Source organism: Zootoca vivipara, chromosome 5, assembly GCF_965207765.1.
Source record: "Zootoca vivipara chromosome 5, rZooViv2.hap1.1, whole genome shotgun sequence".
Taxonomy (NCBI): domain Eukaryota; kingdom Metazoa; phylum Chordata; class Lepidosauria; order Squamata; family Lacertidae; genus Zootoca; species Zootoca vivipara.
The window spans coordinates 87,053,712-87,065,552 of NC_142588.1; positions in this window are offsets into that span (position 1 = coordinate 87,053,712).

Sequence of the window (11,841 nt, forward strand, 5' to 3'; positions counted from 1 at the left end):
GACATTCTGCTCTCCCGGGATGTAGTGGATGGAGAAGTTGAAGTTCGAGAAGAACTCTGCCCACCGTATCTGCCGTTGGTTGAGCACCCTGGCAGTTCTCCAGAACTCCAGGTTCTTGTGGTCTGTGCACACCTGGATGGGGTGCTTGGCGCCCACCAGGAAGTGTCGCCAGTGCTGGAACGCAGCGTGGATCGCGAGAAGTTCCCTGTCAAACACTGTGTAGTTGCGTTCCGGCTGGGTCAGCTTCCTGGAGAAGAAGGCACAGGGTCTCCACTCTCTGTTGGCGTCCAGTTGCAACAGAATCGCTCCCAGAGCCTTGTCCGAAGCATCTGTCTCCAGGCGTAGGGGCGCATCCTGCACCACGTGGAACAGGTGCTGGTCTGAAGCGAATACCCTCTTGAGGCTTTCGAACGCTGCTTGCGCCTCTGGTGTCCACCGGAACTTCTGCTTGCCTCTCAGGCAGTCGGTGATAGGAGCCGTGACGCGAGAGAAGTTCTTGATGAACTTCCTGTAGAAGTTCGCGAAGCCTAGTAGGCGTTGGGCATCTTTGCGCGTCCTGGGGCTGTGCCAGTCCAGGATGGCCTGCACCTTGTCCTTGTCCATCGCCAGCCCCTTGTCTGACAGCTTGTAGCCTAGGAAGTCCACTTCTTTGGTGTGAAACTTGCACTTCTCCAGCTTCACATACAGGTGGTTGTCCTTCAGGCGCTGCAACACCTCCCTGACATCCTTCACATGCTGCACTGGGTCATTGGAGTAGATAAGGATGTCATCCAGAAAGACCAAGCAGTTCTTGAAGAGGAGGGACCCCAGGACGTGGTGCATGAAGGCCTGGAAGCATGCTGAGCCCCCTTGCAACCCGAAGGGCATCACCAGATATTCAAAAGAGCCCAGAGGCGTGAACATCGTGGTTTTCCATTCATCACCCTCCCGGATCCTAATCAAGTTGTACGCCCCTCTTAGGTCGAGCTTGGTGAAGATCTTGCCCCTGCGTGCCGCTGTCAGGAGATCATCCACTCTGGGCATGGGGAAAGCCATTGGCTCTGTCACCGAATTCAGCCGTCTAAAATCCACCACCAGACGGCGCTGTTGCGTGTCTTTCTTGTCCACCCAGAAGACCGGGCTGCCCCCTGCTGCCTTGCTTTCTCTGATGAACCCCCGCTTGAGGTTCTTGTCGATGAAAGCGCGCAGATCCTCCAGTTCCTGATCTGACATGGCGTACAGCTTGGCTGGGGGTATAGTTGCCCCTGGCACCAGGTTGATCTGGCAGTCAAAAGGCCTGTGTGGGGGTAGGTGGTCGGACTCCGCTTCGTTGAAGACCTCCTGCAGGTCCCAGTACGGCTTGGGTATTGCCTCACCCCCCTTGACGTGCATGGTGGCCACCGTGGCTATCGGAGGCCCCTCCCCTGGTTGGTGCTGCATGCAATGTTCCAGACAAAAGTCCGATCCAAAAGTGATGCATCTCTGGTGCCAACTTATGGAGGGGTCGTGGCGCGTCAGCCAGCTCATGCCCAAGACGATGGGGGGGTCTGAGATGGTTGTGACGTTGAAAGCCAGTGTCTCTGAGTGCCTTCCCACCGTCATTCTCATGGGGGGGGGGGTTGATGCGTGATGGCCCCTCCCAGCAGCTCTCTGCCGTCAATGGTGGCCACGTGCAGGGGAAAATCCAGCTGCAGAAGTTGGATCTGGTGCTCTTCCGCAAAGTTTCTCGAGAAGAAGTTGGCTGAGGCACCACTGTCAATTAAGGCGAGGACTGTCAGGGGATAGCCATTTGGGAGCGTGAGCGTGACTTCTAGAACCACTCCTGCTCTGGGAGGGGTGGGCTGGCTGTGCTCCTCTCTGTGCGGGTGGGCGGGCGGGGGCTGTTGTCTGCTGACTGTGCCTGGCCGCTCCCCCTTGTCTCCTGCAGCCAGGCTGTCTCGTTTCCCTGCTGTGGTGCTGCGTCAGCTGGGGAAGGTACAACCGTTCCCGCCTTTCCTTGCCACTCTCTGCGATGAGGGCAGTCTCTGACGCGATGCCTGGGGGAGTTGCAGAGAAAGCAATTCCCGCCTCTTCCCTCCTTGCGTCTTGGCGCCGCCGGGGTTTGAAAAGCCCGCGCGCGCGCTCCTCCGATCTCCATCGGTTCCGGCTCTGGGCTTGGCCTGGGCGGGTGTGGGGGCGGGCCCTGGGGTGGGGTTTGGTGATGTGGTCTGTCCTGGGAGCGTGGGAACCAAGGTTTTGCTGCGCGCGTCGCTTGTTTGTCATTCCATCTGGATTCCTGTCTCACCCCCACCGCTAGCGCCGCTTTGCTTAACTCATCCATAGTTCGCGGTTTGGGACCTCTTGCCAGCTCATCCTTAACGTCTGCGTGCAAACCCATGTAGAAGGCTGATTTCACTGGCTCACTTTGCAGATCCCACCCCAGTTTGTGCACCAGCATGGTGAATCTCGCCCAGTAGTCCCTAACTGTCGATTTTCCTTGTGTTAAGTTATGAAGCTCCTCTTTAGTGGCCTCCATTTCACTGTCACTAGCGTACATTATTTTTAAAGCTTCTAGAAATAATTTTGCGTTCTTCATGCAAGGATTTTTTTGCGCGATGAGCGGTCTTACCCATTCTCGGGCGGCCCCCGTCAAATGCTCTATGATAAAGGAGACTCTGTGCGCGTCATCTGGGAATTCTGCTGCATGCAATTCCAGCGCATAATTTATTTCTGTCTCGAATCCTAGGTACTCCCTAGGGTCGCCGCTAAACTTGGTGACTAGGCTCTGTCCCCTTCTCACTTGGACTAGCTGCGGCTGGGGCACCCCCCCACCTCTAGCGGCTTTCTCCTCTTCCAACTTCTTCTGTAGGTCCAAAACCATCACCCTTAGCTGTTTCTCAGTCTCCTCTTTTGTCCTCACCTGGTCCACCAGCTTGTTCAGCTCCTCCTGCGCCCCTCGCGCTTCCTCCTGAGCGGCATGCAATTGCTGCTGTGCGTGCGCTGTGAGGTTCTGCAGCTCCTGCTTCGCTGCTTCGGCCTCCAGCCTCCAATGCTCAGCCTCTTGAGCGCTCATCGCTGCACTCCAAAGTAGCCAAAAAAAAGATTCGGGAGTTGCTGTCAGAGGGCCTGGTATGGCTACTCTAGAGTAACGACTCCAGCATGGTCTTTTAAGGTTTTTATTAAGTGCTGATTATTTACAGTGTTCAGAGCAGTAAAAATGCATCCTTAAGGTGAGGTGTCTGAACTCCCGAATGGCGATTGGCGCGTTTTCTTCCAGCACCACAGCTTTGGCAGACCCAACCTCTTCCCCCTACGTTTGCGTCGCAATTCGGGAGTTGGGGGAATTGGCCTCCCCCCTGTGCGTCCTACTTCCTGTCCCACCTGCGGCCTGGGCTCCACAACCTTGCCTGAGCCTCGGACACCACTTCCTGACTCTCCGCTGGAGGCAGAGCTCTCCTTACTCTCTCCCGCGCTTGGGGATGGGCTGGAACTTAAGATGGGAGGGACTTCCCTGTATCCCTCGTCCCTCACAATGCCTTTGAGGGATCCTTTGAATTGCAAATCTTCTGTTTATGGCTTCGGGTTTCTATTTACTGTCTCTTTTGTTGCCGTGGGGGGGGTGGCTTCCTCTTTTCTCCCCTCTCTCCCAGATCCAAATTGTTTTATAATCCAAATCGTGAGGTTACTTACAATCTTTTCCAATCGTTTTATTTTCGGAAGAATCCAGCGCTCTCCGCCTTCGGCTTGAAGCTTCTCCCTGCTAGAATAACGTTGCCGCTCAAAATGGCCCCCGCGACTTCTACCCTCCTCGCTCCGGAGCTCTTATTAGAGCTAACCGAAGAGTTGGGGGGTCCGGATTTGGGCTGTGCCGAGCAAATTGCCCCCGGGACGCCCTTCCCGAGGTTCTAAGGGGCGCAGCATCGCTCTCGCTGCCCTCCCCACTCCTAGCAGGGACGGGCCGTCTCGGAGACGAGACGAGACCCCGCCGATCGGCGCTGGCGCTGAACCCGGAAGCCTAGAAAACACTATTTGGAGCCCACACACACACACACAATGAACCCGGAAGCCTAGAAAACACTATTTGGAGCCCAGAAAACACTATTTGGAGGTGCACATGAGTCTCCCATCCCTACATATTTCATCTTTCATTCAAATTGATTCCAACAATCCTAAGAACAAAATTTACACACTCAACATGCTGCCCCCAAGAATAATTAAAAACAAAACAAAACTGCAAAATGAAAAAAGAAGTGAAAGAGAAGCTAAAAGGTTTATCATTAAAAGCATCCTCCATCTGCCCAGTCAACCATCGGCCTCCTCAGTTCCCTTTTTGGCACACAAGTCGAGAGGCCTGGTGGGCAGAAGTGCTGCAGGGATTAATTAGCTGGTGTTTTCATTAATAATTAGTTCAAAAGTACACTGCAAAGGAGTGTAATTATTCCTTAGTGGATAGAGGGTTTTTTTAAGATCATGTTAAGAAAAATCAGGAGGGGAAACGTTCAGGTGCTGTTGTGTTTCTTCTTACCTCTCTCCCTTTTCTTCTTAGGAACATAAAAAGTTGCGTTATACCATTGGACTATCTAGCACACGATTGTCTAATCCTGTGGTGCCCTTCAGATGTCGTCATACAACAATCCCCAACAGTTCCTAGGTAGCAGAGCCAATAGGGATGAGGGGAGCAACATCTGGTGGAGGGCACCACGTTGGCTACCCTGGGACTGACTGGCAGCTGCTCTGAACTCACAGGAGTAGGCTGTTGCACTCTGGAGCTACTTGCAGGCTTCCCACGGGCATCTTGTTGGCCACTGTGAGAATAGGATGCCGCACTAGATGGGACGCTGGCTTAATCCAGCAGGTTCTTCTTCCATTCTTAGCTCCTGAAATACCGTATGAAGACGCCATAAAAATTATGAGCGACTGACAACCCTACAGTGCTAAAGCAGCAGCGAGAGGAGCAAGGAAGATGTTGTAACACAAAACAATTCCAGCTGCTGGAGTCTGAGTCCTACAAGTCCCAGAGGATGTGATTGTTGTCAATTTCTCTGTTGAAAATGTGCAATTTGTGTTTATCCTGGAGGTTTGCCATGCAGTTGGCATTAATCACTATGATGTGTCATGTGGATAAACTGTGTGACAGCACAGTGCACCGAGGGGAAAATTTTGAACTGCTTATGCTGTATATTTTCCTCATCATAGAAAGCCACAATTGATTCCATAACGGTTTCCCTTTCTCCCGCTGAAACTGCCTGCAGAATTATGTGGCTCCACTTAAACTCCTATCTCAAGGAAATATGGATCAAGGATTCTATGAAAGAAGGTATGTTTCTCCACCCCATGGACTGTCCTTTCCTCGCCTCCACTGTGCATTCTTTAGGAGTTAACTGTGTTGAGGGCAGGATGCAATCATATTTAGCTTCTCAAAGAATAAGATTGCTGTGTCATTCTGTTGATGCCTCTGTTTTCCCTTGCTCTAAGTAGCAGCATGTGTTCTGGAGCAGCTGCTAAACAGAAAACATGACCGTCAAGCCTAGCAGCTGTACTCTCTCCCCCATGACTTCTGGAATAGGAGAGTTATAGCAGACGTCAGGCCGCAACAGGAAATCAATGGATGCCTGGGAAGTGTGCTTGCAGCAAAGTTTCCCTTGCTTCGTTAAAATTGTCCTTGCTTAAAGGCTTTGATGGTTTTGTTTTGTTTGTTTTTTTGCTTTATCTGAAACACCTTTTCTTTCTCCTTGTGTCACAGATCTCTCTGAAACCTTAACTTTGATTCAGGTATGTGTCTTTTCCAAGCTGTGCTGGGAAAAGTTCCCTTATGGGATATTGCATTTATGTTGTGATATAACTGTGCACCATTCTGAAACACTGCTAAGTGAACGAAGGGTGATATAAAAATATTCTTAATAAAGAAATAGGGTATGCCAGGGGTGAGAACCTATGACCTTCCAGAGGGACTCAGGCCTCCATCAGCCCCAGCTACCATGGCCAATGGTTAGGGATGGCAGAAGTTGTAGTCTAGCAAAATATGGCAGACCACAGGTTTCCCATTCCTGGTGTAGACAACAATGAACAAGGTGGACCAGCAGTCTCACTCAGTATAAAGCAGGTTCCTATACTAATGCAATAAAACTGCAATAAAACTCAGTTCCGGCACCTCTCAGGTGGGCATCATTGCCATTCTAAGAGAACAAGGTGGCATTCAAGGTGAGTTCTGGCACCTCTTTTTCTAGAAAAATAGCACAGGGTGCAACCCCATTTGGAATACTGACTACATTTCTGGTCACCTAACCCAGCGATGGGCAACCTTTTGAGCTTGGTGTGTCAAAATTCACCAAAAAACCAAGCATAACTCGAGTGATGTGTCACTTCGAGGAAAAAAACATTATTTCACGATATTTATAGTTTAAATAACAAAAATGTATAATTGAAATATATAACTGTATTTAATAAACCAAAAACTGATTATTTCACCAAACCAAAACAAAAACCCCTTATTTATCACAAAGTGCCCAGAGTTGTTGACCTTTTTGGGGGGACCTGCTAACCTTTGGAGGTTTTTTTGGGTGTGTGTGCAAAAGTTGCTTTGCTTTTGGGGGGGTGCCCCAAAGCTGCTGCGCTTTTTGGGGGGGGGGGAGAGAACAAAAATAAATGATGAATAATACCTTTGCTGGAACTAACATGCAGCATCGACATAGTCTGCCAAAGTGCCAGAAAAAAACAGCACAGAACGGGTTAAAAACCAATCTCTGGCTACCAGCAGCAGACAAGCTGTAGGAGGAGCGGGAGAATGAATGGGGGGGGGCAACAACAACAGCGCAAATGGGACGATGGGGTGTGTGCCAGCAGTAGGGGCTCTGCGTGTCACGTCTGACACACGTGTCATAGGTTTGCCATCACTGACCTAACCACAAAAGGGATATTGTAGAGTTGGAAAAGGTTCAGAAAAGGGCAACCAAAATGATCCCATTTGAAGAAAGGTTGCAACATGTGGGATTTTTTAGTTTAGAGAAAAGGTAAGAAGCAACATCATTAGGGTTGCCATATTTCAAAAAGTTGAAACCAGGAGTTGTTGTTGTTGTTGTTTTCCTCAAAATTGTTGAGCTTTTTTTTAAATAATAATAATAATAATAATAATAATAATAATAATAATAATAATAATAATTTATTATTTATACCCCGCCCATCTGGCCGGGTTCCCCCAGCCACTCTGGGCGGCTTCCAAAAAAACAGAAATTCTAAAATACAGAAATCCATCAAACATTAAAAGCTTCCCTAAACAGGGCTGCCTTGATATGCCTTCTAAAGGTCTGGTAATTGTTCTCTTTGACCTCTAGTGGGAGGGCATTCCACAGGGTGGGTGCCACTACCGAGAAGGCCCTCTGCCTGGTTCCCTGTAACTTGGCTTCTCGTAATGAGGGAACCGCCAGAAGGCCCTCGGAGCTGGACCTCAGTGTCCGGGCAGAACGATGGGGGTGGAGACGCTCCTTCAGGTATACCGGACCGAGGCCGTTTAGGGCTTTAAAGGTCAACACCAACACTTTGAATTGTGCTCGGAAACGTACTGGGAGCCAATGTAGGTCTTTTAGGACCGGTGTTATGTGATCTCGGCGGCCGCTCCCAGTCACCAGTCTAGCTGCCGCATTCTGGATTAGTTGTAGTTTCCGGGTCACCTTCAAAGGTAGCCCCACGTAGAGCGCATTGCAGTAGTCCAAGCGAGAGATAACTAGAGCATGCACCACTCTGGAGAGACAGTCAGTGGGCAGGTAGGGACTCAGCCTGCGTACCAGATGGAGCTGATAAACAGCTGCCCTGGACACGGAGTTGACCTGTGCCTCCATGGACAGCTGTGAGTCTAAAATGACTCCCAGGCTGCGCACCTGGTCTTTCAGGGGCACAGTTACCCCATTCAGGACCAGAGAGTCCTCCACACCCGCCCGCCTCCTGTCCCCCACAAACAGTACTTCTGTCTTGTCAGGATTCAATCTCAATCTGTTAGCCGCCATCCATCCTCCAACCGCCTCCAAGCACTCACACAGGACCTTCACCGCCTTCACTGGTTCTGATTTAAAAGAGAGGTAGAGCTGGGTATCATCAGCATACTGATGGACACCCAGCCCAAACCCCCTGATGATCTCTCCCAGCGGCTGCATATAGATGTTAAAAAGCATGGGGGAGAGGACAGAACCCTGAGGCACCCCACAAGTGAGAGCCCAGGGGTCTGAACACTCATCCCCCACCACCACTTTCTGAACACGGCCCAGGAGGAAGGAGCGGAACCACTGCATGACAGTGCCCCCAGCTCCCAAGCCCTCTAGACGGTCCAGAAGGATGTTATGGTCGATGGTGTCAAAAGCCGCTGAGAGATCCAGCAGAACAAGGAAACAGCTCTTACCTTTGTCCCTAGCCCGCCGGAGATCATCGACCAGTGCGACCAAGGCAGTTTCAGTCCCATGATGAGGCCTGAATCCTGACTGGAAGGGATCCAAATGGTCCGCTTCTTCCAGGCGTGCCTGGAGTTGTTCCGCAACCACTCGCTCAATCACCTTGCCCAAGAATGGAAGATTTGAGTCTGGGCGGTAGTTGGCCATATTGGCCGGATCTAAAGATGGTTTTTTAAGAAGCGGTTTAATAACCGCCTCTTTCAGCGGGTCTGGGAAGGCTCCCTCATGGAGAGAAGCATTTACCAACCCGCGAAGCCCATCGCCCAGCCCTTCCTGGCTAGCTTTTATAAGCCAGGATTGGCCAGGATCAAGGAGACAGGTGGTTGGTTTCATTCATCTAAGCAGCCTGTCCACATCCTCGGAGGTAACAGATTGAAATTGATCCCACAAAACTTGACTAGACAGGACTCTAGCACTCCCCCGCCCCAGCCCTGCTCCCACGGTGGAGTCTACCTCTTCCCGAATCTGAGCGACTTTATCTGCAAAAAACTTTGCAAAATCATTGCAGGAGATCATGTGGCCCGTACTGGGCCCGGATGGAGCAGGTGGTTCCGCTAAATTGCGAACCACCTGGAAGAGTCTCCTGCTGCTGTTTTCTGCAGATGCGATGGAGACGGTGAAGAAGGTCCTCTTCGCCATCGCCATTGCCACTTGGTAGGCTCGAAGTTGAGCTCTAGCCCGTGTCCGGTCTGATTCAAAATGAGTTTTCCGCCACCGGCGCTCTAGCCGTCTCAACGACTGTTTCATTGCCCTCAGCGCCGGGGAAAACCACGGGGCTGTCCGGGCTCCATGCAATCTGAGAGGGCGCTTCGGAGCCAGACAGTCAATAGCGCTGGTTAACTCCGCATTCCAGCGGGCCACCAGGGAATCAGCTGAAAGGCCATCGACATGGGATAAAACATCCCCTACCACTCTTTGGAAGCCAATTGGATCCATTAAGTAGCGGGGGCGGACCATCCGAATCGGTCCCACCTCCCTGCAGAGGGGAAGGGTTGCGGAGAAGTCCAGTTGCACCAGAAAGTGATCTGACCATGGCACTTCTTTTGTTTCGCAGGCCTGATCCAGCAGGTAATTTTGGTTTACAAAGTTTTTAAACATCCATTATTGATTGCAGCACTAATAGAGAACCGCCCAGTGCCATGTGGACGCAACTTGACCCATTGAATTTAATTAGAAGTGAACCCATTCATGACAAGATGATGATTATAATGGTACCAATAATATAATATCTAATAAAAGCAATGTTCAATTGTTTTACATACATTTGAACTTTAGTATCACAGTCCGTAATTCTGGCAGTTCATTTCTCTCTTATCTCACCACTTACTTTTTTATATACTACACACTTGTGTTTATGTTTCTGACATCTTAGCATAGCACTTTGTGCATGTAATGCTATAAAATTGTTAACTTTTAAGGCTGTTTTTGCAGCAACATGAATAAATACCCATCTGGAATTTGAAATATCAGTTAATTTGTGCCTCCTTCATTTCCTCCACAACTTAAATACTGCCTCTTGTTGATAGTTATTCAGAATAATCTTGTTCTCTAGATTTTTTTGCTTTTGGATAATTTAAACCGCAATACCATTTAAAGCAAACAAGAATGGGGGCTGCTAATGACTTTGGGGCAAGATAGGAGCTTCTGCTTCATTAAATGTTCAATGGGCACTTGGATTTAATTGCTCTTTAGAGGCTACTGGTTATACATGCTGTGAAAGTGGGGGTGTGAGTTAAACCAACACGGAGGCAGGGATAATTGCTCAAGGGTGAATGAACTCATAAGCTACTTGGGGCTCTGAAATACTTAAATACCTCTGCAGAAGGTTGCAGAGGCATCATCAAGTGAATTAAGACCAGGATGGGCAAGGCATACTCAAAGGAGCAAGTCCCACTGTGTTCAATGGAGCTCACATTCATAAAAAGAGCCCTGCTAGATCAGAGCAATGGTTCATTAATCCAGCATCCTATTTCCCAGGGGCCAACCAGATGTGTCTGAAAGTTCACAAGCAGGACACAAGGGCAATAGCCCTTTACCGAGAACTTGGGTGATGCAGTGATGTTGAACCAGGGCTGGGGAGACCCAGGTTCGAACCCTGATCAACCATGAAGCATACCAAGTGACCTTGACCCCAATCACTATCTCCCACTCTCTCTACATTACAGAGTTATGACGATAATGGGGTGGTGGTGATGGAGGGAACCATGCATGCTACATTGAGCTCCTTGGAGGAATGGCAGGATATAAAAATTATTATTGACTGTGTATAGGATCTAAGGATCTCCAGAAGGCTATGAAGATCCGTTTCAATTGCAATCTTTTTAAACTGGGATGTTTTGTTTTTAACTATTGATGTTATAGCAATCACTGTTTTCATTGATAAATGGAACAGCATTAACTATGGGTGGATTGTAGTAGTTTTATCTTTATCTTTGTATTGTTGGTATCCTTATAGTATTATGTAAACCATATTGGAAGAGTTGCACTCAGAAATGTGTCCTGTCAATATTTTTATTGATTTTTAAGTCAGAGTCAGCCGTGTGAAAACATGATTAGAGAAGCAGGATTGCAACAACATGAAGATTTGGAATCCATATTACAAACATCTGGTAGAAATCTATCCATCCAGTAGATAGAAATATATATGTACTGTATCTATCTGCACATACGAAGATACTGAACATACTTACAGACTATACATAGGTATACCCAAAAATAAGGGTATTTTTTTAAATAAATAAATAAAGTCAGTTGGTTAGACTCACATAATGATCTTGTTTCACCCTCTAGTGGAATATCTCCACATTGCAGATTTTTCAAGGATCCTGAATGTCATTGTTTTAGATTTCAATCCTATTCTGAAACCAAAACTCCCAGGAAGATAAAGTTTCCATTCTGGTTATAAAGTTTGGTAAAATCCATTTAAGATCAAGCTTTATAAAATTTGGAGGCCATGTTTGCCTTTCAGAATTAGCAGGTTGGGCTGTCAGATGTTGGCATTTATTGCCTGGTAATTTAGTAAGTGTATCAAGTTTTGTAGCTTATCTGAAATTCAGTTATACCATTGTATATTTCTCATCATCTCTAGTGATAGCTGGCTCGTGTGTGTGTGTGTGTGTGTGTGTGTGTGTATCCTAATAGTTACACATCTTCAGGGCAGAGTGATTTACAAATCTCATCAAATAAAAGAACCATTAGGAACAGCATTATTTAACTTTCTTATTGATTTTGAATATTATACCCAACTCTTCACAGGAACACAAAGAGGCGAACAACAAATTCAAATGACGTTTTTCTTAAATAATAATGCACAATCCCCTGCCAGTTATCAATGCATTTTATTCATGCATTTCTTTTTCCAGTGGCTTGGCTGCAAACTAAATTCAGCACTGTTTGAGATTCTTTCCAAAGTCTCCTACAGGCAAAATAAAAACAGAGCCCTTGG